Consider the following 27,017-nt stretch of genomic DNA (forward strand, 5'->3'; position numbering starts at 1 on the left):
AGAATCCCCAGCAGACTATATGGATCACTTGAAACTTGTATTTGAAAGACATTCTGGCAATGAAGATGCAGCTGAAACTGCCCCAGAAGCAGTTGCCACCGCTTTTGTCCGCTTTTGCCCGTTGCCTAAACAGGGAGCGTGGCCTGACACCCTGCATCAACGCTCTCAGGAGGTACATGTGCACCCCCTACACATCACTACTGATCAGTGTCTCTGAGGAAGGCTTAAAAAGCTTCTGACATATGCGGGGGGGGGGGGAGTGGTATCACTCCCAGCCACATGCAGCAACCAGCAAAGCCCACAAGCATGGGAAATACCCATAATAGATCATAGGCACAGCTACTCCTAGACCACCTAGATAAGCCAGAGGCAAATCAGCATCTTCCCAGAGGCAGAATTAAGTAGAAAAGGAATAGCTGGTCAGAGAGCTATCTAACTGACAGTGCCTGCTGGGACAGCTCTTGGGTTGGGGCACTTGCCACACCGCTAGTAGCTGAGGGCTGTGTTTTATGTCATCATGTAGCTTGGAGTGCCCCAAGACACACACACACACACCCCCCCCGCCGGGATTCAAAGCAATTGTTCTAAGAGACACGCAGTCCTCAGGCTCTTTATAAATGTCACACTCCTCTTCCCATTCATTAATGCAATGGGGTGGATACAGAAGAAATCTATAACTACTGTGCTATGAATGTGAAATAGTTGTGGCTGTGCCACAGATGCTGGCTGCTATCAAATGCTTATTGAGCTTGTTGATGCTGCGCATGTTAGTCCCTGCACAGAGTTATAAATGTAGTTGAAAGGGAAGGGGAAAAAAAGTTTGTTTTCTCTCTGGTTTCTCAGCCTTCTCCCCTGAGGGCTGCTGTTTTCAGTCTCTCTGGCTGATCTCTCTGTTTATGTCCTGCAGAAGGGCTTTGAGGATGCTGACCCCAAGGGAAAAAGGGGGAAAAAAAAAACCCACTGTCACTTGAAGTTGGGAAGTATCTTTTCTTTCCTGTTTTCTACCGGGGCAGGGCCGTCCAGGAGCTCAATGTTGTGTGCTGCAAGCATAGTCTTCCTGGAGTTTAAAAACCAGCCGGAAGTGATGCTGATCCTTTAGGATGTCGATATCTAGTTTGTTTTCAAAGACAACTTGCTAAATCAATTCAGGGGCACGGCGAGCGTGTCTAGCTAGGAAAAAAATTATGCTGCACATTAGGGACAGCATCGCTACTCGGAGAGCAAGGCTAACACAGTGGGCAGCCAAGGGCTTGAGAGTCTCTTCTGCCTCACCCCCGTATCGACCCAAAATGTTGCGGTAAGTTAAGGGACAAGCCGTGTTACGAATCGCTGTCGCAGTCATTCTCCTGTCTGCTGGTCGTGGCTTGGGGATTCGTCCCCTGAGCACTCCCCTCAGGTCTTTGTGATGCCCGGACAGAGAGGTTATCCATAAAGGTCCTTGAAATGGAAACCCCTCCGAGTGTCAACCTCCTTACCCGAGGCTCACGCCGAGGTGGCTGGTGGGCCCCGCAGTGTGCTAGGGATGGGCATGGGACCCTGCCGGGCGCACCGCAAAATCTGGGGTTTTTCCTGCGGGCTTAGGCTCGGGCTTGATAGAGGCTTCTTCATCTCTCTGTGGGTTTGTTATTTTTTTTTTAACGGGAGAAGGTGAGTAACTTATAAGTTACATGTTAAGGTAAAACTTAGGTATGAGGTTATATTGTCATGAATATAATATATATATATATATATATATATAAATACACACACACACACTGTAATTATTATTATATTTATAAGTTGTTAGCGCATTGGGTAGGAGGAAAGGCATGCTTTACTTTGTTTTATATTATTATTTGATGGGTTTTGGGAATTCCACCCGGCGTTCAGGGTGGCAATATAATTTTTTTTATTGGGTTTTTATTTTTTTTCTTAATTAGTTTTGTTTAAGGTTTTATTTTTATGATTTTTAATTATTTATGTATTTATTTATTTGCTTTTTATTTTTAGGGGATTTTTTTAATGATATGAAGTTTTTAGTTTTATTACTTTTTACAGGTTAGAGTAAGCTCAATTGTATGTTGCAAAGCTTTAGGCTTTGTTGAAGTTTTTTTTATAGCTGTTATTTTGGGTATTTTTTTAGAATAGTTATATAAAGCAGTTTTAATTTTAATTTTTAGCAGATTAGCAGATGTATTAGGTTATATTTTGTGGTCTTTGGGTTTTGTAAAGTTGTTTTTTGGGGGAGTGTTAGTTTGGCATTTTTTTAGAGATCTTTTTGGGATGGGTTTTACAATTTTTTCTTGACTGGTTGCATTTGCATATATTTATGCTGATTAAAATTTTATACAGTGATATAGCTGTTGACGTATTTTGTTAGATTTTTTATTTGTCAATATAGCCTTTGGGCAGAGCAAGTAAGTATACACATTAGAAATATAAGATAATGATGTATAATAAAATTATGATTATATGATGTAACGTAAAATGTATTAATTTGTCTACGTGGGGTTATATTTTAGGAAAATGTTGTAATAGTGGTGTTTAGATACTGATTTAAATTTTGCTGTTAGTTTTAGGAGTTTACTTTTTTGGTGTATTATATGCAGGTTTGTTTTTTTATTTCGAGCGTTAATAAAAGTACTAATTTAAAAATAAAATAATTGTTGGTAAAAGATTTTGTATGAAGGATTTAATGACATTGTTTAATTTACTGGGAAGACTTTTGTTAAGGAGAAAGATTGGGAATAAGTAGGTTGAGTATAGATATGCTTTGACCCTGACTTTTCAATCTGTCCCTATGTGATGTTCAGAGACCCCAGTGTTCAGTCTTTGCTCATCAATATTGGTTTTGGATGTGTCTGCCTCTGCACTCTATGTCCCTCTATCACCGTGAATGAGTTTTATAATATTACTGACCTACAGCACAACCTCTGTCTGTGTAATGTCAGATCCATTACGGGGTGTGACATACAGTATAAAAGAAAAGACATGTTGCATCAGTCTCTCACCCCACAGTACAGCCTCTTCAAACCTAAATTCACTCCAGTCTACTTAGGCATGTCCCCCCAAGCCCTCAGACATGCCATCACACACCCAGAAATCCAACAGGCCTTACAAGCATTACAGTCCCAAGCCAACAAAACCTACACTATTATCCAAACTAGCAACCACCAAGTTACCCAGGTCTCACCAAAATCAAACAAATCACCCACTACAGCCCTTGGGAGACCCTCCTGGGCTGGTCCCCAACTGCCACTGGTATTCTGAATCTCATGATGCACCCCATCGTAGTGCTGTTTATCCTAATGATAATTTTAACGTTCCTAATTATATTCCTGTATTGCAGACATGTTTCCACCCTACACACAGTACATGCTAAAATAGATGAGGCTAAAATACTAGCCCAAATACTTTAGTGACATCACCCTTGTGTAAGGCCGATGTTAAGGGGGGGGAATAATGTAGCAGAAAGCCCCCTTTTCCTCTTGCCTGAATTTGCTCTCCCCTCTTTGGATATATTTCTCTTCTTCTACCTTTTCTTCCTTCCTCTTTCTTTCACTTTAAGATAAGGAATTGTGTTTTAAAATTTGTGTGCGCGCATTTTGTATCTCCCTGTGTATTTTGGTATTTTTATCTATTTGTGTGCCATGGCATTACTTTTGTAGCTTATATTTTATACTCCTCACCTTTCAACTAAATGTGTTTAGTTTCATAACTAAGTTATACATTGTAACAACGTTAACAAGGGCAGGAATCAAACTGCCCTTCCCTGTATCAGGCTGGCCCCTGAAAGAAGCGAGTGAATCAGTGATTGAATGTGTAACATGGTAGCAGGCAGCAATTAATACCTGGGAAACTGCAGATCAGCCAACAGAAGAACTGAATAGAAACCAATGTAACAACCAGGAACTCTCTAAACGTCACTGATCAAGGGCTAGAAGCCCTGGCCTGAGTTAATCAATGCCAGGGACCAACTTTTGGGCTGAATATCTCCAGATCGACTGCTCCCAAAGCCCTATTCAAAATTCATCAACTGACTCCCAAACATGCACGTACATGTGGACGACCCCTGGGGCTGACAGATGCCATCCAGTAGACACCGAGGGGGGAAGTCCCACGAGGGTCAACAACCCCTGGATTGGGCAAGCCTGACAACTGGGGAGTCACCAAAGTCTGCCAAGGACAGATAAAAAGCAATGAAAAGTGACCCTCAGCAGCGCCCTCTTGATCTCCAACTCGACCAGCAGCCGACCTGTCAGGCCAGAAGGACCAGCCGGTGACCCCCTCCTGGAGGATAACACCACGCTGGAAAGAAGCCTTGACTGGCCATCGACAGCAGACTCCAGTACATGTAGGATAGGTATACCTGACTCTTGTAGCTTGCTACTGTGTGTGTGTGTGTGTGTGTGTGTGTGTGTGTGGGGACCAGCCCCAAGGTTTATGATTTAACTTCATTACAGTGTTTCAATCCGCCTAATAAACCAGAATTTTAAGGATCCCGAGTTGGGCATTGGTAGCCAACATTACGACAATAAACCTTTCGACGCCCAACCACACTCTCCATCCCAAACCCTCCACGCGCACCTGGGACAAGCACTTACCTTACGTCTCCAATACTCCACCAACAGGCCCTTCAGCCACACCTGCCACAACAAAAACACCCCATTAGCCAGGCTCTCCCCCACCACCCACCCCCTTCCACAGCACATACACCCCTACAAGGTCTCACCTCCCCCCACCCCTCCCACCAACCCCAACACCCTCCCCCTCACAGCCACCACCCCGGGGGCCCAGAGCAAGGCACAAGCACAGCCCCCCACCATACTGCATTTGCCTACACAAGCTGGGAAACACCACCCCCACCCCCCAGCTCTTCCAGCCAAGCAACAGCCTCACCTCCCTTGCTCCCTTCCAGCACACCATGAGCAGCACCACAAGCAGCAGCTCCTCTCCCCACTGCTGCCCAGGCCAGACTGCCCCCATATCCTCTGCCCCCACCCTGCCTTATACGCCTCAGCCCAGCCCCTTCCTGCCCCCTCATTGTGCTCTCACGCCCATCCTGCCCCAGGGCCAGCTGCAGCCCCTTGCCTCACTAGTTGCCTCCTCCTGCCCACTGGAGCCCCGGCCGCCCTGCATCAACACTCCCTGCCCACAGCCCTTACCTTCTTGGCCCTGCACAGCCAGCCATTCTCTGCCACTTCAGCACCACAGGCAAGCGACAGCATTCTGCAGCCCCGCCAGGTTGGGCACGTGCCACAGCCCACCACACCCGACACTCCCGCACAGCACAGAACTGAGCTCTCGAACCCTGCCCCAATCCTAATCAACTCTACCTCCCAGCCACGCGCCCTCATCGACAAGACCAAACCAGCCTCTCACCTCCTTCCCCAAACCCAGCTCCCCCCCCACCAACAAGGGCCACGAAGTGCTACCGTCCCACATCCCACAGAGACACTTCCTCCGGCCCCAGTCGCTTACTCGGCAATGTAGGGCCAGGAGCAGCAGACAGCCTGCCACGCTTGCCAAAGCAGTCACCACACAAAAGCAGCACCGCTCTCATCCCCCTACCACACAGCACAGAGCAGCACAGCTCCAGGCAGCTCCCCATAACCTCCCTGGCCAGTGGCAGCCTTGCTCTGTGCATCAACCGTAGACTCCATCCCGCAATCCACCAGCCGCTCCACACTGTTGCCAACCAGCAAAGGCTACAAGTCATCCCCTCCCTCTCCTGCTCACCCGACACCTAAATACCTCTTTCCCCCCGACCCCGACTACCCACCCTGACGTCCAACAGCCACCATCCACCCTGCTCACCCCCAAAATGAGTCCCTCCAAAAGGGGCACACACAAGCATATCCTCCTCCAAACAGCACCCACAGGAGCAGGGGCTGCCATGCAGCACCCCATCCCACAGGCACCCATTCTCCAGCCACAGCACACACGGGCCTTTCACTGGGCTCCGCCACATCACACTGCTCACCACTGCCTCTGCCCACTGTGATTCGCAACACAAACTGGGGGTGCCCTAGGCCACCAGGCCCCCTTCCTCCTTCAGGGGCACACAGGCACCACTATCTCAACAGGGTGGGGTGGGGGGACATCCACTGCCCTCCACTCTTACACTCCTGTCAGGCCCTCAGCAGCCCTGCTGACTGCCTGCACACCTCCAGCTTTTGCAACACCAGGGCCATACAACACAGCCTCCTCCCTGACAGGCCCTCCCACCTCAGCACACCTGCCCCACTCACAGAGCCACCCCACCTCACAACCTCCCCACCCAAGCTAGCTCCCCTCCCCCAGTGACTCCATGTCAGGCTGCACCCCACCACAAGCCCCCTTATCCAACACCTGCGGCCACAAGGCAGTCAGGCTCACCACACGCTGCTCATCACCCTCCTCCCCCTCACCCACCAGCTCCATCCCGCCGTCCGTCCCTTTCTACAGCAGGTCCTCCGGGGGTCCGTTTGCCAGGCAGGCCCCCATTGCAGGCCAACACCAGGTCCACACAGTTCTTGAGGCTGAGGGTGCAGAACAACAGACCTCCATCTCCATCGACACACAACGTCTTCCCGCCCAGTTGGGATGCCCCAGGTGTTCCAGAAACTCTCTGTCACCTACACTGCCCCTGGCCCAGGTCTCACCAGACCACGGGCATTACCCTAGAGTCACTCTACCCTCTACCCACAATTTCAGCCAGCACCACGTGCAGAACCTCCCCTCCCCACCAAGAAACATCACATGCACAGTGGCCCGGGCACACGCTCAATGGCAGAGCTCACTCAGCAGTACACGTGGCTACACACACAGCCTAGCACATTGTGCAGCAGGCCAAGGTTGCAGCCCATCTCGCATGCCACCAAACACGCAAAGGAGGACACCAGCACCTTTGGCATCTGTCACCAGAACGAGACGCACCTTCACACACCGCATGCACCAGCAAGCCCCCGGCCCCCTCCCAGGCACCCACCGCTGCCATCACGCAGCAGGACGGGCAGCAGGCCACAGGCTTGAGCCAAGCCACCAAAACAGACACCAAACTTGTCTACCTTAGCCTTTCTCCCAAAAATGTGCCACTCCAGCCGCAACCCACAGGTGGCATGCCAGCGGTTTGCACCGCACCCCACAAGTCTCCTTTCCACCTAGACAATGGGCAACACTGCACTCGCCAACTGCTCAGCCGCCTTCCTGGAGACATTGCCCACATGTTACCAGGAAAGGGGCCTCAGGAGGGATCGTGCGTGGCAGCAAGAGGTACGGCCTCTGCCTCCCGACTTTCAGTCCTCGGAGACATGCCTTTGAGAAAATGATCCGGGGCCCTGGCACGGGAGGTCACGCTCAGAGGCAACTGACTTGGGTTCATCAAGGGCAGGTCCTGCCCAACTAACCCTGTTTCTTTTTCCCGTCGAGCCACATGGTCCCTGAACATGGGGGTCACAGCACATGTCTTCCTGGACTGGACAAAGGTCTTGGGCACAGTTTCCCCCCACATGAGGTTCACACAACACAGGGACTGCAGCGCCCATGCCCACCAGGTTCTATGGGCGACAAACTAGCCACGCGGCCACACCCACACAGCAGTGATAGACGGGTCGCTTTCAACCCAGAGGAACACAGCCGGCACAGTCACCGAGGGCTCGGGCCCAGGGCCTGTACTATTCGACATCTCACTCAGCAATCCGGACACAGGAGTGGCAAGCGTAGGCTGGAGAACGCTCTTCTCCATACAGTGGCCGACGAGGCTCTCAACGTTGGCATCGCGTCCAGGTCAAACGCGAGCCAGCAACATGAGGACATGGTCCGCAGGGCCTGCCACACCCAGTCCCGCATCTACAGACACGTCGCAAGCAGGTCCCAGGAGGCAATCCCACCCCTCTCTGCGGTGCCGGGCCCACCACTCACAGTCCCATGTCTGGTCCCAAGAGGGAGGTGGCCAGCACAGAGAGGGTCCGGAGGAGCACCGTTCCTTCAGTCACAGGGCAGCAAGGCAGGCCCTACAAAGCAAGGCGACTGGGCCCAAACCTACAAAGCCTCCCCAGACTAGGTGGCGAGAGCATCGGGTGACCGTCGGCAAGCTCACCTGGGGGAACGGCGGGCCTTGGGGGAGGGTCTGGTGCCCGATTCCAGTGCCACCCAGAGTCGCTGGCAGGAACACCCACCTGCTTGCGACCGACAATTTTTGTCTCTTGCCCCTTTCTCATCAAAAAACTAGGTGACTCTAACATTAATGTCTTCACAGTCAGATAGGTTGCAAATTAGCTGAAGGGTCATACTGAGAGGGTAGCGGTGGACAGGTCTTTTTCAACCTAGAGGGAAGTGGGCACTGGAGCCCCCCAGGCCTCGGTCTTTGGGGCCACACCGTTCCATTTCTATATTACTTGCTGGGACGATGGCCTAAAAAGCAGCCTGTTCAAATCTGCTGACGAGACCGAGATTTGGGGTGAGGTGGGCACACAAGTAGAGAAGGACAGATGACAGCAAGATGTGGACAGGTTACAGGGGTGGGCTCACAAAAATAGGAGGCGTTTCAAAGCTGACAAGTGCAAAGTGCTGCACTTTGCTAGTAGGAACCAGCAGCATGCTCAGAGGCTGGGAAACTCCCTTCTGAGCATGGGGGCAGAAAGAGATCTTGCAGTCATTATTGACTCTGAGATGAACACGGGCCCACAATGTAAGGTCACAATGGGTAGGGTAACCGTCCCTTGTCGTGCATCCACAGATGCATCATGAGCAGGTCCAAGGACGAGATCCTCCCCCTCTATGTGACACTGGTCAGGCCGCAGATGGAGTACCGTGTCCACTTCTGGGCACTGCACTGCAGGAAAGATGTCAACAGCATCGAGAGCGTCCAGAGGAGGGCCAACCGCACAATCCGGGGGCAGCGCAGCAGACCCTACAAAGAGAGGCTATGGGACCTGAACCTGTTCAGCCTTCACCAGAGAAGGCTGAGGGGGGCCTGGTGCCCATCTATAAGCTCCCTAGGGGGCACCCGCAGGCTTTGACAGAGACCCAGTTCTCCCTAGCCCTCCCCCCCTTAACAAGGAATAACAGCCACAAATTGTTAGCGAGTAGGTTTAGACTAGACATCCAAAGGCACTCCTTCGCAATCAGGGTGACTAGGATCTGGAACTGACTGCCAAGGGAAACGGTGATGGCTCCTACCCTGGGGGTCTTTCAGAGGAGGCTCGATGTCTACCTGGCTGGGGTCATTTGAGCCCCGTTTCCTCTCCTGCCCAGGGCAGGGGGTCAGATGCGATGATCGACAAGATCCCTTCCAACCCTACTGCACACAAGGCAACTGGAAAGCTTCCCCGAGGGCATGTCCTTCCCTCCCATTTGGTCACGTGTTCACGCATGGCTCCCATTCAAATGACACCGTCGACTGACCGGCTAGCAGAATGTTCCACATAGAAGGAGCGGTGCCTCGGTGGCTACATGGCCTACAGATGGCCGATTCAAACATATCACGTGGCTAAGGTGAAAACCATGCTGTGCGTGCCATGTCTGCTGGGAGCTGCCACACCCATGATCTTAGTGTTCAGTTTCACAACTGTGGACGTGGCCATGCCCGTTTCTTTAGACAGTGGGAATGGCGCCGGTCTCTCTCGTGCACACGCATGTGGCAAAGGTGTCTTTGGAGCAACCCTGGTCTTGGACCTTCAGCGACTCAGCACGGGTGCCTTTTTTGTACTTAAGCGTTAGATGGTGTTAGTCAGCCAAAGTCCAGGCTAATCTCTCTCCACAGGGACTTGTCTCCAATGACAGAGGTGGAAACAAAAGGGAGGAGTTGGCTGTCATGGGCACCACCACATTTTCTTTTGGGTGTCGCAGGGGTAGGGTGTGCTAACCGGGATGGGGGTTCTAGCTGATGCGTACCACTCTCAATTTACAGGCAACAGCAGGTGAACACCAGGTGCCATGGGCTGCACGTGGGAAGGTTCACCGGGAGGCAGGGACCATGGACAGGTAAGGAAGAGCCAGAAATCATAAGTATGAATCTGTCGATGCTTGCGTTGGTCTTCCGGACATTTGGGGTCCCAATTGGAGTCCCAATTCTTTCCACTCCAGCGTTTATGGGTGACCCATAGGAAACATCAGCAGACCCTGGCATCAGTAAGTACTTCCGGGGACTGGGTCAGGAGCACCCGCTGCCCCTGAGCTTTCACAGCTCGGATGATTACAGCCCCCCTTCTCCAACAGGCTTGGCAGCCATCAGGAAGAATCCTCCCCATTTTGGTCTTCGCCACATTTTCTGGGATGAAGGATAAGGCACATGCATCTTTTTGCCCCGCACAATGACTCGTGTCTTGGAAATCCAACCCGGGGAGCTCAGTAGACTTTGGTCTAGGTAACGTGAACACAGGCACCTGAAGAAGAAGGAGAGCAGAGAGCATACTTGCGCTGCCCCAGAAACAAAGGCTGAGGTGACCTCTGGACCATGACAGCTGGCTGCTTCGCTTGCCAGCGTGGCAAAAAACTCGAAGGGCGCCATTCCTCGCTATGTCAGTATCGACACAACGATTGGTTCATCTTGCTTCGTAGGGGTCTTGTGCCCAGGAAGGAAAATCATGCACGTGGGAAAGCTCTGCGGAAGTGGCTGCCACTGTATTTTCATACATTTCTTACTTGACCACGTCACATTGGTGGTATGGTGTCTATGGGCTGGGTTTCCAGCATTACATATGGGGCACCCAGTGGTGAGACCACCACTTTCCTGAACAGGCAAGGACCTACGATAGCCAGCCTCAGTGTTAGTCATTTGGATCCAGCTGGAGCCAGTCTGCCTATTAGCTCGTGCAATAAAGAGCTTGCTCTAAACTTTCAATGAGAGAAAGAATTTGCACGCTAGCTCTACTCCTAGAAAATAGAAAGGGCTTTTCTCCTACTGGATGCATTCACTTGTGCGATAGTCAAAACAAAGTCCCGGGCCTCGTCCTGGGACCCTGTGGTAGGGGATGGCAGGGAATGCCGGGCACTGATTGGCAGCAATGGAGACTGGCTGTGGAGACGCAGGCACCGAGGAAGAGTCACAACGTATCGCTTTCCATGGGGAATACCCAGGGGCACGCAACATTTGTGAATCATTCAGTTGGGAAAACACTGTGATGCTGGGCATACGTTGCTCATCATCACAAGGGGTACGTGGGAGCCTAGGATGGCATTCACAGAGTGTTAAAAAAAAAACCCTTTCCAGCTTTTTTTTTTCTCGCAGCGATGACTCGTCAGCTGTGGGTAGTCACATGGAAGATTGGGCATGTGCTTGGACTTCAGGGGAACCCTCCGCAGTTGTGGGTTCATATGTAGAAGCCTCGGCGACCGTTCGCAACATCAACGAGACGCAGAACTCCCTCATTCTCAGGCCCCATTAGCCCCACTCATGAGGCCCTTGCAGGGCTGGGCACAGACCCTTAGAAGCTACAGGCTTGGTATACGTGCCACCGGGGCACCAGGCCTAGTGTACGAGTCGACACCTGCCTCTTCCAGTTTGCTCCTCCTCTGCTTTGCCCCTTTTCAAGTTTGGCTAAGATCAGGGCCCCTTGCCCATCAGCAGGGGTCAAGAACAGATGTGGGGACAGACAAGCTCTGAAAGCACAGCCTCTGCTCTGACTTTCAAAGGAAAGGCAGCCATTCCCAGGCAGACAGGCCTTGGCTTTGCCCACCTACCTCGTGCCGGCCAGGGGCAGAAAAGGAGGCAGCGGAACCCACTGCCCTGCAAATGGAGGCGGGGGCACCAAGCACTCGGAAATCAAACAGGAGGCCACAAAGCAGACCCGCCTGGCTGGGTGGCCCTCTGGGGGATTTTGTTTGGCAAAAAGGAACAAGCTCCCACCTCCAAAAGCAATGACCTGCGCAAAGATACAAGGCCGCTCACTCGGTACCCTGGCACAAGCACGCTCATGGGAGGACAGCGTACTGGGCAGCTAACGTCGGGCCCCGTAAGGTGTGGCAGCACACAGGGACAAGCGCTCCCAATGCCAGAGAAATGCGAGGCTACGAGTGTGTCCCTGGGCCCAGCCACCAGCAGGCAATCCTCCTGCTGGTGCCTCTCATTGACAGCAATGTTCCACATGGCTTCGCTTTTTCCAGGAAGGGCCAGCAGCTCGGGCTGCCACAGCCAGGGCCCGCTCTCCTTGCCAGCCTGCCCCACACACAGCTTGTGCATGCCTTTGGACAGCGGAAGCTCATTGGGGCCACAGGTGACTTTCTGGGCATCGGATTGTGACTCCTCTGCGAGGACAGCAAGAGGGGCTGGGCCACAGGTGGCAGAGCGGCAGCCGGGCTCATGGCCTTGTGCCTTTCAAGGGCCCCGGGGGCAGCCCCATGTCTCAGGCTTGGGCAAGTCCCGGGGGAGGGCGCAGTGAGGGATGCCCTGCTCCACCATGCTGTTGAAGGCAGAACCTTGCTCTGGCTGTGCAACGCCCCCTTGGAGCCCTGGGCGATGTCGGTGCCATGATACGCAGGAACTGGCCTGCTTGGTAGGCAAGGTTCTTTGAGCAGGTGGGAGATCTTGTTTTCGACCGGACGAGCAGCTGGAAAAAAGGTCTTATCAGGCTTTCGGGCACAGTCCCCCTTCTTCAGGCCTGGGGAGTCCCTGCTGGTCTGAGGCCACACACAAAGAGAGAAGCTAAAAGCACAGCAGGGTGCTGGTGAAAACGGAGAGAGACAGGTGCAACGGGCGACAGGGGCCGTGGGATCCAGGGCACATGGAGAATCCACCCCACAACACCTGCAGGCCCCCAGCCCTCATGACTGCAGGCTACAGTGATGGGCCGAGCAGCCTCACTTTTTCCAGGAACCAACAGGGACTGGAAACCAGGGGACCTGCCCATGACCAGGACAGCTCCCGGCCAGCCCTGGGATGCACAAGGGAGCACAAGCAGGCTGGAGGTAGCTGGGGACTGTCTGGTTTCAGGCCATCTCCCACCAGCTCAGGACAGCATGTGCAGACTTCCCTGCACAGCCCTGGGGTGGCTGGGAGATGGCCTGGTCACAGGCAGGTCCCAGTCTCCTGCCTCAATTGGGTGACTGAGGTGCGGGGTGTGGAAGAGCTTCAGGGGGGTGGGGGTCAGTCCCAGCCCCCTACTCTTATCCTCTGGTGGGACAGCCAGCAGCAAGCGAGCTGTCACACAGGGGACTGGGGCAAGGGGCTGGGCCCTGCCCCTCCCCTGCAACTCTTTCCACATCCTGCACCCCTGCTCAGGGAGTAAGGGTAGGAGCTCCCTGCTACCAGGTCAGGGGGATGTCGGCCCCGCCCCAGCAGCAGACAGCACCCCAGGGCCCAGAGATAAGCATCTCGGTGCTCCCTGTCACCCCCCTGCACTAGCCTGAAGCTGGCCCTGGTGTCTGCAGGGGCTCATTGCTGGGCTGCGGGTACCTGGGTGCAACTCTGCTTCCTGCATGTGTCGATGCCTGCCCAGAATGCCTTACTCTGGCCGGGCTTACGCAAGCGTAACTTGGGATCAGAGTAAACACACATGCAGACATGCCCACTCCTCATTAACTACCGCGTGGTCACTCTGCTACCTACATTTACAGGTAGTAGGAAAGCATATGGTAGCCTGTGTTACCACACAGTCCCCGCTGCATGCAGTTACAGAGCGACCCTTTACCGTGTGGTAGATTGGCCTCCCGTGCATGAAAGCACCTCGTGTATCCATGCCCGCTAGGTACGCGTACATCTGCGCTGCAGGAGTAGACTTAACCAAGCGAGCCGAGGCAACGGAAGCAGCCTAGAGGCATCAGGAAGGTACTTTGATCTGACTTCTTTATCCCCCAGTCCTTTAAAGCTACCATGGGCATCTCTTACCTGATGCTGCATCATGCAGAACAGGTGCATCCTTACCTGTTGGTCTTTCCAGACGATGGATTCCCTGAGGACAGTCTGTTTAGAGAGCAGGGTGTGGCATTTATCCCGGATGCCAGGCAAGTTTACGGAGACGGCATCTCACATTCCAGAGTTGCGTGGAGATAAATAACAGCAGTGCTGAAAAAAGGTGAAGGGACCTGTGTTTTTCCATAAATCCCAGCAAGTAAAAGCTACATTTCTCAGGTACCAAAAGCCATCCTGCGACTCTACAGACACATTTCGAGGTAGGCCCGTCGGTTAGGCACCATACAACTTCCTTCCCATTGGAAAGCCGCTTAATGAATTGTATCTTTTCTTCACCGTTCTACGTCCATTACCTCTCCAAACAGCTGCGTACTGTCACAGGGTGTGGTGAAACTCTGCTCGTTACCCCAGCTGAAATGTTCAATGTTTAAGGTAAAGCGACGTTGCGAACAGGTATACGTGTTTCAAGGACAGCAAGGGATTGTACCAAGCCGGGCCCGACCCACCCAATTTGCCTTCTAAGGCAAGAGGATGGGCTCTGCACATGTGGGCACACAGTCGGACCTTGACTCAAGCTGGGCTTTTGCTAAAGTCTTCCACAACATTCCCACAGGAAAGCCAAGAAAGTCCAGGTTGGATAAAGGGTCTGGAAGGAGGACCAAAACCTGCCCGGATCGTCGCGTTCAGAGGGTAGCAGTCAATGGCGTGATGTCCGGTGGGCGGTCAGTATCAGGTGGAGTGCCTCAGGCATCAGCAATGGGCCCGTTTGGGTCATTATCTCGATCAGTGACCTGGCATAGAGCGCACCCTCAGCACCAGGGCCAGCCCACAGTTTTTGGGGTCCCCTGGCACGAAGAAGGCATCGGCAGTGGTGTGTGGGTGGCAAGCACAGAGGCGGATGAAGATGTACCAGGGCCCTGGGCAAACAAGAGTGGAGGCCCCCTCCCACCATGGGAGCTGGGCTTTGGGCCGGCAGGGGGGTAAGGACCCCCTCCCCTCCTAGAGCTGGCAAGGGAGGCTGAGGCGACCCCTGCCTGGCTGTGGGGCACATGCCCACCACTTCTCCCTGCTCCCCACCCCCGCTACAGCCAAATGTACACATTCACGGGGCAGACAAGGTTCCCTGGGTAAAGCCGATATCTTTTTGAGACCAACGACACGGTTGGAAACAGTTTTCTAGCCAGCTCTTCAATTTAAGCACCCGCGATCAGGCCAAGGAAGCATCTGCGGTCAGTACGCGCTCTTCCCGGATTGAACAAAGAGTAAAGATGCCGGAGGCAGGCCTGCGTGCAAGCCAGTCAGCGACAATGTAAATTGAGGAGACGGTGGCTAAGAGCCAGCAGGTCTCGTGGAACCGGTCCTTAAACCACTTGTTACCGAAGGAGCGGGTTTGGTCCGAGACGCTACAGACATTGTATAAACACTTCAAAGCACAGGCCACCTTGCCAGCAATGGCTTCCTAGCCAGTGTGGATGTTACCCTTTTATATGCCACCATCCCCCACCAGGACAGCGTGCCCAGCCTATCTCCAAGAGCAAGTTGGCGACTCAGAGTACAGACCCAATGATACGAAGGAAATGCTACACTTCATCCTCGCATGCAACAATTCCACTTTTAACAAGCACCGTTTCCTCCAGGCCATGGGCCCACAGGAGGCCACCCTATTGATGAGCCACCTGGAAGAAGACTTCCTCAAAGACTGTACCATCCAACCCTTGCTGTGCTTAAGCCAGATTGATGGCATCTTTGTTGTTTGGACCGAAAACTGGCCACATCTCCGACTGAGTTCCATCAGATATGCGGCGGTCGTCGTCCCTCCATCCGACTGTCTCTCGTGGACTCTGGCACCAACATCTCCTTTCGAGACGCGATAATCGGCATCCTGAATGATAAAATACAGGCAACAGCAGATGAGGAACCCATGGACCAATGTCCATGTCTGCACGGAGCCAGCAGTTGCCCTAAACATGCCACAAAACCTGTGATACCCAGCCAAGCCCTCATGGAGCAACGAATAGGCGCTGTGGGCAACACCCGGGATCGCCACCTCACAACTCTTAAAATGGCATTCACATGGCAGAGACACTACTCCAGCAAGATAGAGGCATGCTTGAAAGAGCCGCCCAGTTACCACATGACCAATGGCTGCAGTGCAGAAGGAAAGCCCCAAGACTCACGCACTGCGGGTTATGACGTATCACCGCTCCCTTGAACCTACATGGAAAATCCTCAAACCATTTCAGCCCACACTAGAAGGAGACCCTATTTTTCCCGAGATCTTCCCAGAGCCACCCGTCCCGGCCTCCCGACAAGCACCGAGCCTGCAACCCTCATCGCCGGAGGCAAACTTCTTGCAGCCCAAAATGCACCAAACTGGTCCAGGCCATGCCATGAAAAGAAGTTGAAAGCCTACCAGTGTATCTCCACTGCAATGACTGCTACACGCCACGACAGAACCGTAGTCCTTCCCGGGTCTGACACCAGCACCCCCGGAAGCTTTTGCTATCTTGTCCGGCACACCCAATGCCCCAATGTCAAATACGTAGCAAAGACCAAACAACAACAGCACTCTGCACTGAACGCACACCGGAAATCTATCTGAGGCCGGAGTACCCAGTGACTGGTAGGGGCGCGTTTCTCATGAGAAAACTGCTCCCACTCCAGTCTCGCAGGATGAATCCACCACAGGAACATGCAAAATGCTTTCCACAGACGAGCCTATGAACGTCACTTCATCAACCTCCCGGATACAACAACTCCTGGCCGAAACACAGAAGCAATGCAAAACTGTAGAACTCTTTGTTCCAAAATGATCCCTTTTATGAGACCAACTGGGAAATCACCAGAAACCTGTCTTTTTTGGTGAGCTTTCAGGCTCCAAAGCCCTTCATCAGGCTCCGAGAAAAGTATAGGTGGTAAAAAGTCCCTGTGGGAAGGAAATACACTTCATTTGTGCACAGAGGCAGCTGAAGGTGGACAGCTGTCCCTCTGGGTCCAGCTTTGTCTTGCGATATCCCAGTTGGTTTTGTAAAAGGGATCATTTTGGAACTGAGGGTTCTACTTTTTGCATTGCCTCTCATCTACAGACCAGCATGGCTACGGAGTACATCCCGGAAACACGGACACCGCCGAATTGCAGCTGATGTTGGATTTTAAACTTTGTGTCAGAACAACAAGCAAGGATTTCTTTACCTCCCTGCCTGCCGTCTGACACCTCCGGGGAAGGAATTTTACCTACTTGCCATGCCAACAAGAAGCTCGGCACAACTCTCAAAGGCAAAGCTACCAAGTACATTCCTGGACTAAACACAGACCTGGGATTTATGACACGCTATAAGCTGCCTGACATCTGACTCCCCAGGTATCTCTCCACTTTCCCCTGCTACATTCATCCCCCTTCCCTAGCCCCATCCCACCACTGGCTCCTCAAAGTACATCTCCACTTCCTGCCCTTCTTGCTGCAGACCAGCCACTGGCCTCTTTACTATTCATGCCCTCCAGGAAGAGCGCACACCAACTGCAGAGGATTCCCCAGCCTGACCAAGCGTTTTTAAACCCAAAAGCTTGCTCAGAAAAAAATGTTTCTAACTATTTATTTGGTCTAATAAAAGATCTCTCTCACACTAACACACACACACACACAGGACCCCTTCCTGCCCCCAGCCACCTCAGTCTCACTCCCCCCCCCACCTCCATTACACTCACGTGCAGGGAGCTGCTGCCTGGCCATCCTGAGCAGCCCACAGGTGCAGTGGGCAGGGCAGGGCAGGGCTTGGCTGGGCTGGGTCTGGCAGAGAGCAGGAAGGCAGGACTCTCCTTGCCCAGCTCAGCCCCCTCCCCTGCAGGCATGGTGGGGCTCTTTAGGCAAGACCCCAGCCCGGAGTTCCTTGCCCCAGGAGGAGGGGTCCTGCTTTTGGCTCCCAGGAAAGCAAATGGGAAAGCTGCAGCTTTCAACCTGGTGCCAAAAATGGGTGCAGAGTTTAAAACAGCAACTTTCACTTCCCTGCTGTAGAGGATGCTGACCGCACGGGGCCCCTCAGCTGCAGGGCCTCCTGCAGCCACTGGTGTCACAGGCATGGGCAGGCCGGCCCTGCTCAGCAAGTGTCCAGACGACACCCAAGCTGAGGAGAGTAGTAGACATGCTGCAGGGTAGGGCTAGGATTCAGAGATCTCAGCATGTTGGAGGACCAAATCAAACTATATCTCATGAGGTTCAACAAGTGCAAAACCCTGCACTTAGGTTGGAACAGTCCCTCACCCTGGGACAGGCCGGGGGCTGACTGGCCGGGCAGCTGCTCTGCAGAAAAGGACCTGGGGGTGACAGGGGACAATGAGCTGAAGGGGAGCCAGCAGTGTGCCCTTGTCGCCAAGAAGGCTAACGGCATCCTGGGCTGCGTGGGTAGGTGTCTTGCCAGCAGGGCAAGGGAAGCAATTACGCTCCTCGATGCATCAGTGGTGAGGTCACATCTAGAGTTCCGTGTCCAGTTTTAGGCCCCCCACTACAGAAAGGATGTGGACAACTTGGAGAGAGTGCAGCAGAGGCCAATGGAAAAGGTTAGGAGGCTGGGGCACGTGACTTTTGAGGAGAGGCTGAGGGGACAGGGCTGATTTAGTCGTAGGAAGAGAAGACTGAGAGGGGATTGAATAGCAGCCTGCGGGGGGAGGGGCTCCAAAGAGGATGGAGCAGGGCTGTTCTCAGCGAGGGCAAGGAGCTCACGCTACAGCAAGGGAAGTGTGGGTGAGATAGGAGGTAAAACATTCTTGCTGGAAGGTGCGTGCTGTCGAGGCGGCCGTGTCCCCGAAAGGATTGTCTTTGAGCAACGACTTCTCTTTGTGTACCCCATTCGCCTTGCCTTCCTGGTCCCACATCCCCTCCCCTCCTAATACTTTGAGCCTGTCAGAGTCAGCATTTCTGAAGTCTGGGACTTGTGCCTGTCGGTCAGTTTGTTGACCTTATGGAGGACAGTGAACCCGACCATTTCGTGGTTGCTGTTGCCCAGGCTACCCTCGATGTTCAAGCCATACACCAGATCATCTCCCTGGGCCAAGGGCAGGTCTAGGAGATCATTACCTCTGCTTCGCCCTTGCACATCCTGGATCAGGAAGAGGTTCTCTATCGCAGTCAGGGAACTGCGTGACTGATCCGACCTAGCCGAGCATTCCTCCCGAGCTGAGTCCAGGTACTTGAAGTCACCCTGGGACGCCCAGCCTCTCTGTCGGTTCTCTAGAGAAGTCCACATCCAGCTCCTCTGCTTGGTTCAGGGGCCTGTAGCAAACGCCTACAGTTAGGTTTCTCTTGCCTCACACCCACCCCGTAGCTTGACCCAGTGTGTTCCAAGCTGCTTCTCTTCAGAGCCAGTGTCAGCCTCTGGAGAGGAGTCCTGCTCTCTCACATCGAGAGCTACCCCTCTGCCTTTTCTCCCTGCCGTGCAGGGTGCAGCCCTCTAGGGCTACGCTCTGATTATGCAAGGAGTCCCACCAGGTCTCCGTGATCCCCACCAGGTCACACTGCCACTGGCTTGTTCTCTGTGCGTCTGGCATTGGTGTCCAGGCAGCCGAGGCCCCCAGCTGACACCCTCGATTTCCTGAGATGCCATGGGAGAACTGTTTGGGTTGCATTTTCAAAAGCAGTGTCCTCCACATGGCAGCCTTCCTGTGTGCCGGTCCCCTGGCACGCTCCACTTGGAGTTTCCCTGTCCCACGGCAAAGTCAGTGTAAAGCCCTATGCAGTCCATGGGCCACCCTGGCTGAGAGCAGGGCCTTACCTCTCCTAGTAGTCCTCTCTCTCTGAAGTGCATGCTGGGGTCAAAGAAAACAAAACCCTCGTGGTCACACCATTGTAGGAGGCGTCTGTTGATATCTTCCATGCAGCCTTCCCTCCTGGCTCCATGGCCTGCAACAGGGAACACAGAAAAGAAAATGACTTGAGCCCCCAGTCCCTCGAGCCCAGGGCCCTGCAGTCACTCATGTCCAAGTCAGGGTTACCCTTGGCCACATGGTCCGTGCCCACACAGACAAGGAGTGCAGGGTAATAATCGGAGGGATGGACGAGCCTGGGGATCCTCTTGCATGCGGGTCCCAGGGAGCCAGCAGACCTCTCGGGCTACGGGGTCCAGACAGCAGGTGGGTTCCTCCGTACCTCTCAGGAGAGAGTCCCCCCGCTGCCACCGCCCAGTGTCTCCTCCTAGGGGCAGGGATACTTACCTCCTGAATACTTACCTCCTCCTTTGGTGTCTCTGTCAGAGTCTCCTCTTGCGCCGTGAGGGGAGCGTACCTGTTGTGCAGTGCCAGGGGAGGAGCAGCCCTAGCTCTGCGTGCCCCAGATATGGAGACGACCGTTTTCCAGGGAGCTTGTGGAGCGGTTTGTGGCCACCTCCTCCCCCGTTCCCTTGGATTAGGGCCTGGCAGTTGTTGTGGCTGTAATCTTCATGGTCCCTGTCATGGCAGCTCTCATACCTCCTCCTCGAGCTCCCACACTCAGCCCTCCAGGGACTCCACCAAGGCATGCATCCCACAAGGGGGGGTGCGCCCATGCTCGGGTGTTGGCAGCCCCCATGGTGCAGGGCCAGTCTGGATGGAGGTCTCAGCACCAAGAAGCTGATGCTGACAGGCACATCAGGTCACTTCCGTGGCCGCGAGCTACTTCCCGTACTTACCTGGTCTCAGCAGCTTTTCTCTAGGCCTCTGGGCTCAGGTCACTTGCTCGGACCAGCCCTTCAGGTGCCTAGTGCGCACCCCACTGCACAAACTCCTGTGCAAACTGCTGCGTCTTTGTCAGGCTGTGCCTGTTTGCATGCTCTGTTTGCACAGCTCCAGTCACAGGGCTCCCTGGGGGGGCTCAACTAAGTAGAGACTGGAGGTGGGGTGGGGGTCCCCCCCAGGCTTCACTCAACCAGTGCATCCCACCCAGCACAGCCCCATACGCACGCACACTTGCGCACCCACACACACACTCCCTCAAACCCCTGCAAGCACCCCTGCCCTCTCTGTCGGCCCAGCTTTTATCTCCCGGCCTTTCGCTGGGGGGTCCAGGTCCAGGTCTTTGGCTCCTGGGGGCTCAACAGGCGTGAACCTGTGCATCTTTGCCAGGGAGCAGGCTTGAGAGCAAGTTCTCCACTGTGCGACAGCCAGCTGTTTCACAGCACACGTGAAGAACAAGAAGATGCTTCTGCTTTCTCGTCTAATCTAGCTCTCCAGGACTACTGACACGTTACGGCGGCCAGGACAATGATAACCTGATCGATGCTTCTGATCTCTGGAAGGGCGGAACCTCTGAAGGCAAGTCCCAGTGGCAAGTTCACTCTCACTGCCTCTCTCTCTCACTGCGATCCAAGGGGCCCTGCTCTCTCCCTCGTGCTAGGGATGACACTGGACGACAAGGAAACATCCCCGCTGTCAGAAATGAGAACACTCTCCTAATTGACTAGGGTTGCTGATGGTTCCCGGCAGGGAGGCAGCTACACCGCACATTCCAGTGTTTGAAAAGTGTCCCGACATTCAGAAAAAGTGGCTCTTGTTTTCTGTGCAGCACCCTCGCGTGCAGCGAGATGTGCCGAAGCTGTGCGGGCACTTGTATATCACGTAGCGAGCAATCCAGTTCCGCTGGAGGGACGCCACCGAGCACGCTTACAGCACAGGCTGCTCCTTCCTGGGGAAGTGCAGTATCATTTCAGAGATAGAATTAAAAACAAAACCGACCATAAATTACCACTCGTGAGTATGCAACAGACCCTTCTGCTTTTCAATTTAGCACGGGGGGGGGGGGGCATGGCAGGCTAGAGCCGAGCACAGGCAAACCCACCCGAGCGGCAAATACCTGAGCATCTGCCCGGTTGCTCAGGCAGGTTTTGCACCCGGCGCTAGTCACCGCCACAGCTTCACTATTATCGGTCCTTCAGCTAGGCAAGGCGCCTGCCCGAGCTCTGACTGACCTGAACTGCCCGAGATGAGGATGGTGCAGTAGTGTCGACCCGCTTTACCCCTACCTCTGCCAATCTGGCAGGCTACATTTCCTGACTTGAGAGACAGTGGAAACATCAAAAGAATGTTTTAATCCTCAAAACCAGAACACCTGTGTAACACTTCAACCGTGGGGGCAATGGGGAATGTAGCTCTTCAGATGACATGTGGCTGGTGCAGGAAACCTTGCCAATGAAGCCCACATTCAGAAACACCGGCCAGGCTTCGGGTCTGCTAATGGTGGTGTGCCTCCTTCTCTTCCCATGTCCATTTGTTGCATGCAGCATGCTTGGCAGCTCGCACCACTTCATGAACGGTAAATATGTCTGCTTTATGGCATGAATCCAACCAGAGGCTTCTGCGGGGAAGGAACTGGGATACGGGCAAACAGATAATGGAGGGAACTTTACTCCATGCTTGCAAGACTGTCAAACCAAATAGAGTCATTTCAGGCACAGAACATAAACTCAAGATGCACTAGAGAGAAAGCATACCGGATTCTCTCTCTACCATCTCCGACGTACTGCTTTTGAAGTGTCTGTGCTGTTCATACAGGATAGGGATATACACGATTGCTTCACCTGGCATCCTTTGGGATCGATATCGCATGAGTTCAAGGCTAAGGTACTAGAGCAGCTGATACTCTGAGGAAACCGCAACCCTTAAAAATGTAAACTAGCTGGGAGTCCAGTCCTGCCAACAGAGTGGTGCATGCTGGCTCGGGGCTGGTCTTTTTAAAGCAACTCAGGTGACAAACTTCCTGTGATTTTTAGGGGAGCTGTGGGCCTAACTACCATTTAGAAATCTGGACTCAAGTGGCTCAGTTGCATGAGATGCGATGAAAAATACCTCAAGAGAGAGAGAGAGCTCCTGCCCTGAAGAGCATGCAAGCTAACTTAGACAAAGCACAAGGAGTGAAACGTGTGGGAAGAGAAACCATTGGCCCCAATTTACCAAGCAGACAGTGGCAAAAGCCAGGAATGCTCAAAGGGGCCGAGGTGCTGAGTGGCATTTCCCAAGCATCCACGCAACTCTAGCTCCTCCTCAAAATTCCCTAGGCACCCTGAAAAATCTGTCCCCAGCTTCTTAACTTCCGTTCCAGGACTCCATACGCCCTCCCCAGATTTTCCCATTTGTTCCAAGGCAGACAGGCTCACGGGTAAAGCAGTACAGGCAACCCCAACTTAGCACTCTCAATTGGTCCCTGGAAAAACCAACGTGAAGCTAAACAAGCACTCAGCGAAACCCAAAGTATCTGATGACCCAAAATGACAGCCGTGGTTGTTTTTCATGACCCACGATGGCAACGGCGAGCATTATCATGAAACACACCGAGAACAAAGTGAACTGGAATATCCTTTCCAAGTGGAGCTTTCCAGGGAAATAGCGCTAAATGAAACGGCATTAAGCAGGGGTTGCCTGTACAGGCAGCACCGCAACCTTTCTCACACAAAGCAGCCCCCAAAAGGCACAAGCCCAGTTTTTTCAATGTCGCGTGCAATCTCTCTCTTTGAAGCAATGCACATTCAGGATGGTACAGCCAATGGTTTTAAGCAGAGCCCATTCAATGAGGTAGCTATGTGAGGGTGGGCACTGGAGCAGGTGAGCAGTGTGGGGCTTTCTAGCTGTTACTTTGCTCCATTAAGATATATTCCCTTACCCTTGTGAAAGCCATTTATTTTTCCAAAGCAGCTTCAGATCAATCCCAGATATCAGTTTAGGAGCTCAGCTCTTCACCTTGACTGAAAAGAAAAGAAAGGAAAGGGGTGATATCACTTAGCAATGCATCGGCAGCATTCCTTGAGATAAGAAATTGCATCTCAAATTTTCTTTTTCAGGCACCTGTGCATTTGTTCCTTTCAGCAGCGACTGTTCATCCATCGGGCATCAGATCTCAACAGGCACATAACCTCGTGAAGGAGCGAGTTTATCTTGCTAGGCAAAACCAAGCATAGGTAGCGTGTGAAGCTATGGTTTGGTGATCTCTAACAATGGGATCAAATCCTTGAGTCTGTCCAGGGAAACAAAGTCCTTAATCTAATCTCAACGAGGCACAGGGCTTTGAATAAGGGTGCCTAAAAGTGGATTTTCCTCACCTCTGTTTTTAAGTAGATCCTCAGAAACAGGTTGCCATGTTAGAATGAGAATTAGATTTCTGAAAAATGATGATTCTTCTCTTATTGACATTTGTTCTAAGTAGGTCATGATGCTCAAGACTATTGCTGGCTGCCCCAGTAAAAATGATGGGTTTTCAGACCTATTTCAGCTTCCCAAGGAACAGGTCCAAAGCCTACATGGACAGGCTTGCAAAGACATTGACATCATATTGGACATTTGACAGGCTCCTCCCGTCCCCAGCAACACATGGGAAGCCAGCTTCAGCCACATGCTCCAGATGGGATGGACCCAGCCGGGTCAGCACCAGCCAGGAAAAGTGGCATGCAGCTGAAGCTGGCTTCCCACAAGCTGCTGGGGATGGGAGGAGCCTGGCCAGGTCAGCCCCGGCCAGCAGAAGCAGTGGCAGAGCCGTGTGCCACTCAGGATAGGACGAGCCCGGCCAGACTGGCAGGGGCTCAGCTGCATTATTCCCCTGCCTGCAACGGTCAGTCCCGAGTGGAACATGGCTCCACCGCCACTTCTGCTGGCCGGTGCTGATCTGGCCAGGCTCCTCCCATCCCCAGCAGCTTGTGAGAAGCCAGCTTCAGCCGCATGCTGCTCCGGATGGGATGGACCCAGCCGGGTCAGCACCGGCCAGGAGAAGCTGCATGCAGCTGAAGCTGGATTCCCACATGCTTCTGGGGATGGGAGGAGCCTGGTGGGGTCTGCACAGGCCAACAGATTGGTATAATGTGACCAGCCTATGCCTGGGGAGGGGTCAGGCTCCCTAGATCTGAGACCTGATGTAGGCTATGGCACAGAGACTCACTCTGGAACAACGTGCTAATCAGCTTGTGTCTGTACCTGTGTCTATAGACATCGGCCTATTTCCGCTTACCACTCAGTAACGTTCAACCGGTGACCGTGCATGCGCAGACATGCCCATAGTCAAGTCATGCCAGAAGCCTGACCAAGACTGGGTTCCAAGACAGACACGTGGTCTCCCAAGACAGATTCTCCCAGGAACCATTGCTCCCAAGTGACTCTTCTCCACGAGCAGCCCTTTGTGCTGTGGGTGAAAAAGAATTAATGTCTACATGCTTGGGCTTTCTCCTAGGAGATCAGCGACTCCTCTAGGAGAAAGTGAATGTCTGTACCTAGTCTCTGCTATGCTGGTCTTGGCTCTGCCACTCAGTCCATATCCTCTGCGTGGTGAAATCCCCTCAGTTTTTGCTTTCAGCAGTGTCTGGTGGAGGGTTTCCATCGGCCAGCCCCTCCCGTCTGTTCCACATGCTGTGCAATGACGATCGCGATGAGGTCGATGCTCAGGTTTTTCTTTCAGCTGCCTCCCATTGAGATGGTATTTTTCGTTGCTTTTGAGAGAGTCTAGATGTCTAGATCATGGGTGAATCCCCACCTCTCATGGCCATACATCAGCATGAAAATGGTATTGGGACTGAAGCATTGCAGTCTGGGTGTTAAATGGTCAATTCTGACCGAACCCCATTTAAGCCGGTAAATGCATTTCGTGCACCACCGAGTTACAAAAGACTTGTCTTCCCAACTGACCCGGGTGGCTCTGCCAAGTTTTTTAAATGGACTTGCCTCTCGTGCTGCCCTGCCTTCTAAAGCAAGGTGCTCCCATTATACAAAGACATACTTAGCCAAAACGACAGTGCATCTGCAATATTCATAGCAACCTTCATGTCAAGTATAGGGAATGCCATTGCAGCTACTGCAAATGCTTTGGGGATGCCATTACTATTTTAACAGTAAGAACCAAGGAAAACGCTACAAGATGGTTCCCCGCAGATCCAGCCATTTCATACACTCCACTCAGGGCAAGGAGCGCTCCACAGAAATACTGGGTATGATAACACGTAAGCACTCTGATGGACGGCAGATCAAAACAACAGTTTAAACGCATCGGGAGCCTGCCGAGCCTAAGGACCAGGAAGTCCAGACCGCCTCTCAATAACTCCAGTCTACCCGGGGCCGATACCGTGCCAGCAAAGCAGCCGCAACACGCACAAGAATCTAGAGCGGGTCTCTTGGAGCAGCCGGTTCCTGTATATTTTCCCGTTTGTAAGAAGGGCACTTAAAATGGTTTCTGCTCATCCCTGAGGGCCCCGTTACTCTGAATATTCAAGCCAGGCACCTGTTGAAGGCACAAGTGGCAAGGGGCCCGATCCTTTTTTTTTGGTGGAGCCTGCCCGCCTCTACCACGGCTGGGAGAGCGAGCTGACTAATAGCTGCAATGCATCATTGCAAACTCAACTACATCAGGGTGTAGTTTAGTTTGCAGTGATGCAAACTCATCTAAAACCCCAAAACTCATGTACACGCAATGTGTGACACCATTAAGTCACACAAAGTGACATTTTTGTAACGTGTCCATCGTCACATCATCACGTGTACAAGAGACCCTAATTGCACATAGGGAAGTAGACTAGTAAACATAGTGCTGCTGAGCTGAAGGTGCCCATTCAGGTCCTAGACTTGGAGCCCTCTGTCTAAAGGCAGCAGACAAACACAAGGAGGAGGAGATGCTGGTGCTCTTGGTGGAAAACTCACCGTTTCCTTAATCTCCATTTGCAATCACCAAAGCCTACCCAGTACACCTGGGAGCTTATTGAAGGACAAAATTCAGACTCTCCAAGATACTGGCTTTTTTTTTTTTTTTTTTTTGATGTGTCTAGCTGTATAAAAGAAGTATGCCATGTCTCATCTGGAAAAGTCTGAAAAGCTCAGAGCTGCTGTGATGATAGGAGGAGGAAAAAAGTTCTGCATGCAACCTGGATTTTTCTTTTAGGTGAACTTCTTCTAAAGAAAGAAGAGAGAAATCCCATCTATATTGCTCGGTAAACAAAGACAACGCACACAGAAGTGCCATGATATTTAACGGACGATGATTCACTGACTGGTAAAAAGACAAGCATTGAAAAATAGCCACACACTTGACTTGGTACACGGTCCAGATCCCAATTTGGATAACTACATTCTCTTTACCTGACAAGAGCTGGTACAATCAATCGCAATACTCTGTTTTACGACCATTTCTGTTGTTATAAAGCAGCCGAAGGAAGACTGACTTTCGAGCATAAAATCTCCGCCACACCTTTTCTGTCATGTTTGTCAGCGACACCGAACC

The 27,017-nt window shown here is 52.7% G+C and overlaps 1 long non-coding RNA gene across 1 annotated transcript in view; it reads right to left on the minus strand.

Moving 5' to 3' along the window:
• The window catches only part of LOC132245529 (uncharacterized), a 30,781-nt gene extending 4,230 nt beyond the window's left edge, over positions 1-26,551 (minus strand). Inside the window, exons 1-5 of the long non-coding RNA XR_009457267.1 lie at positions 24,765-26,551; positions 23,430-23,511; positions 19,576-22,141; positions 18,882-19,076; positions 4,584-4,625 (exon numbers count right to left, since the gene is read on the minus strand). This is a non-coding gene — a long non-coding RNA (uncharacterized LOC132245529). The remainder of the gene's footprint in view (positions 1-4,583; positions 4,626-18,881; positions 19,077-19,575; positions 22,142-23,429; positions 23,512-24,764) is intronic.
• Between the last annotated feature and the right edge of the window lie 466 nt (positions 26,552-27,017).

The sequence above is a fragment of the Alligator mississippiensis genome, chromosome 15 (genome assembly GCF_030867095.1).
Source record: "Alligator mississippiensis isolate rAllMis1 chromosome 15, rAllMis1, whole genome shotgun sequence".
NCBI lineage: Eukaryota > Metazoa > Chordata > Crocodylia > Alligatoridae > Alligator > Alligator mississippiensis.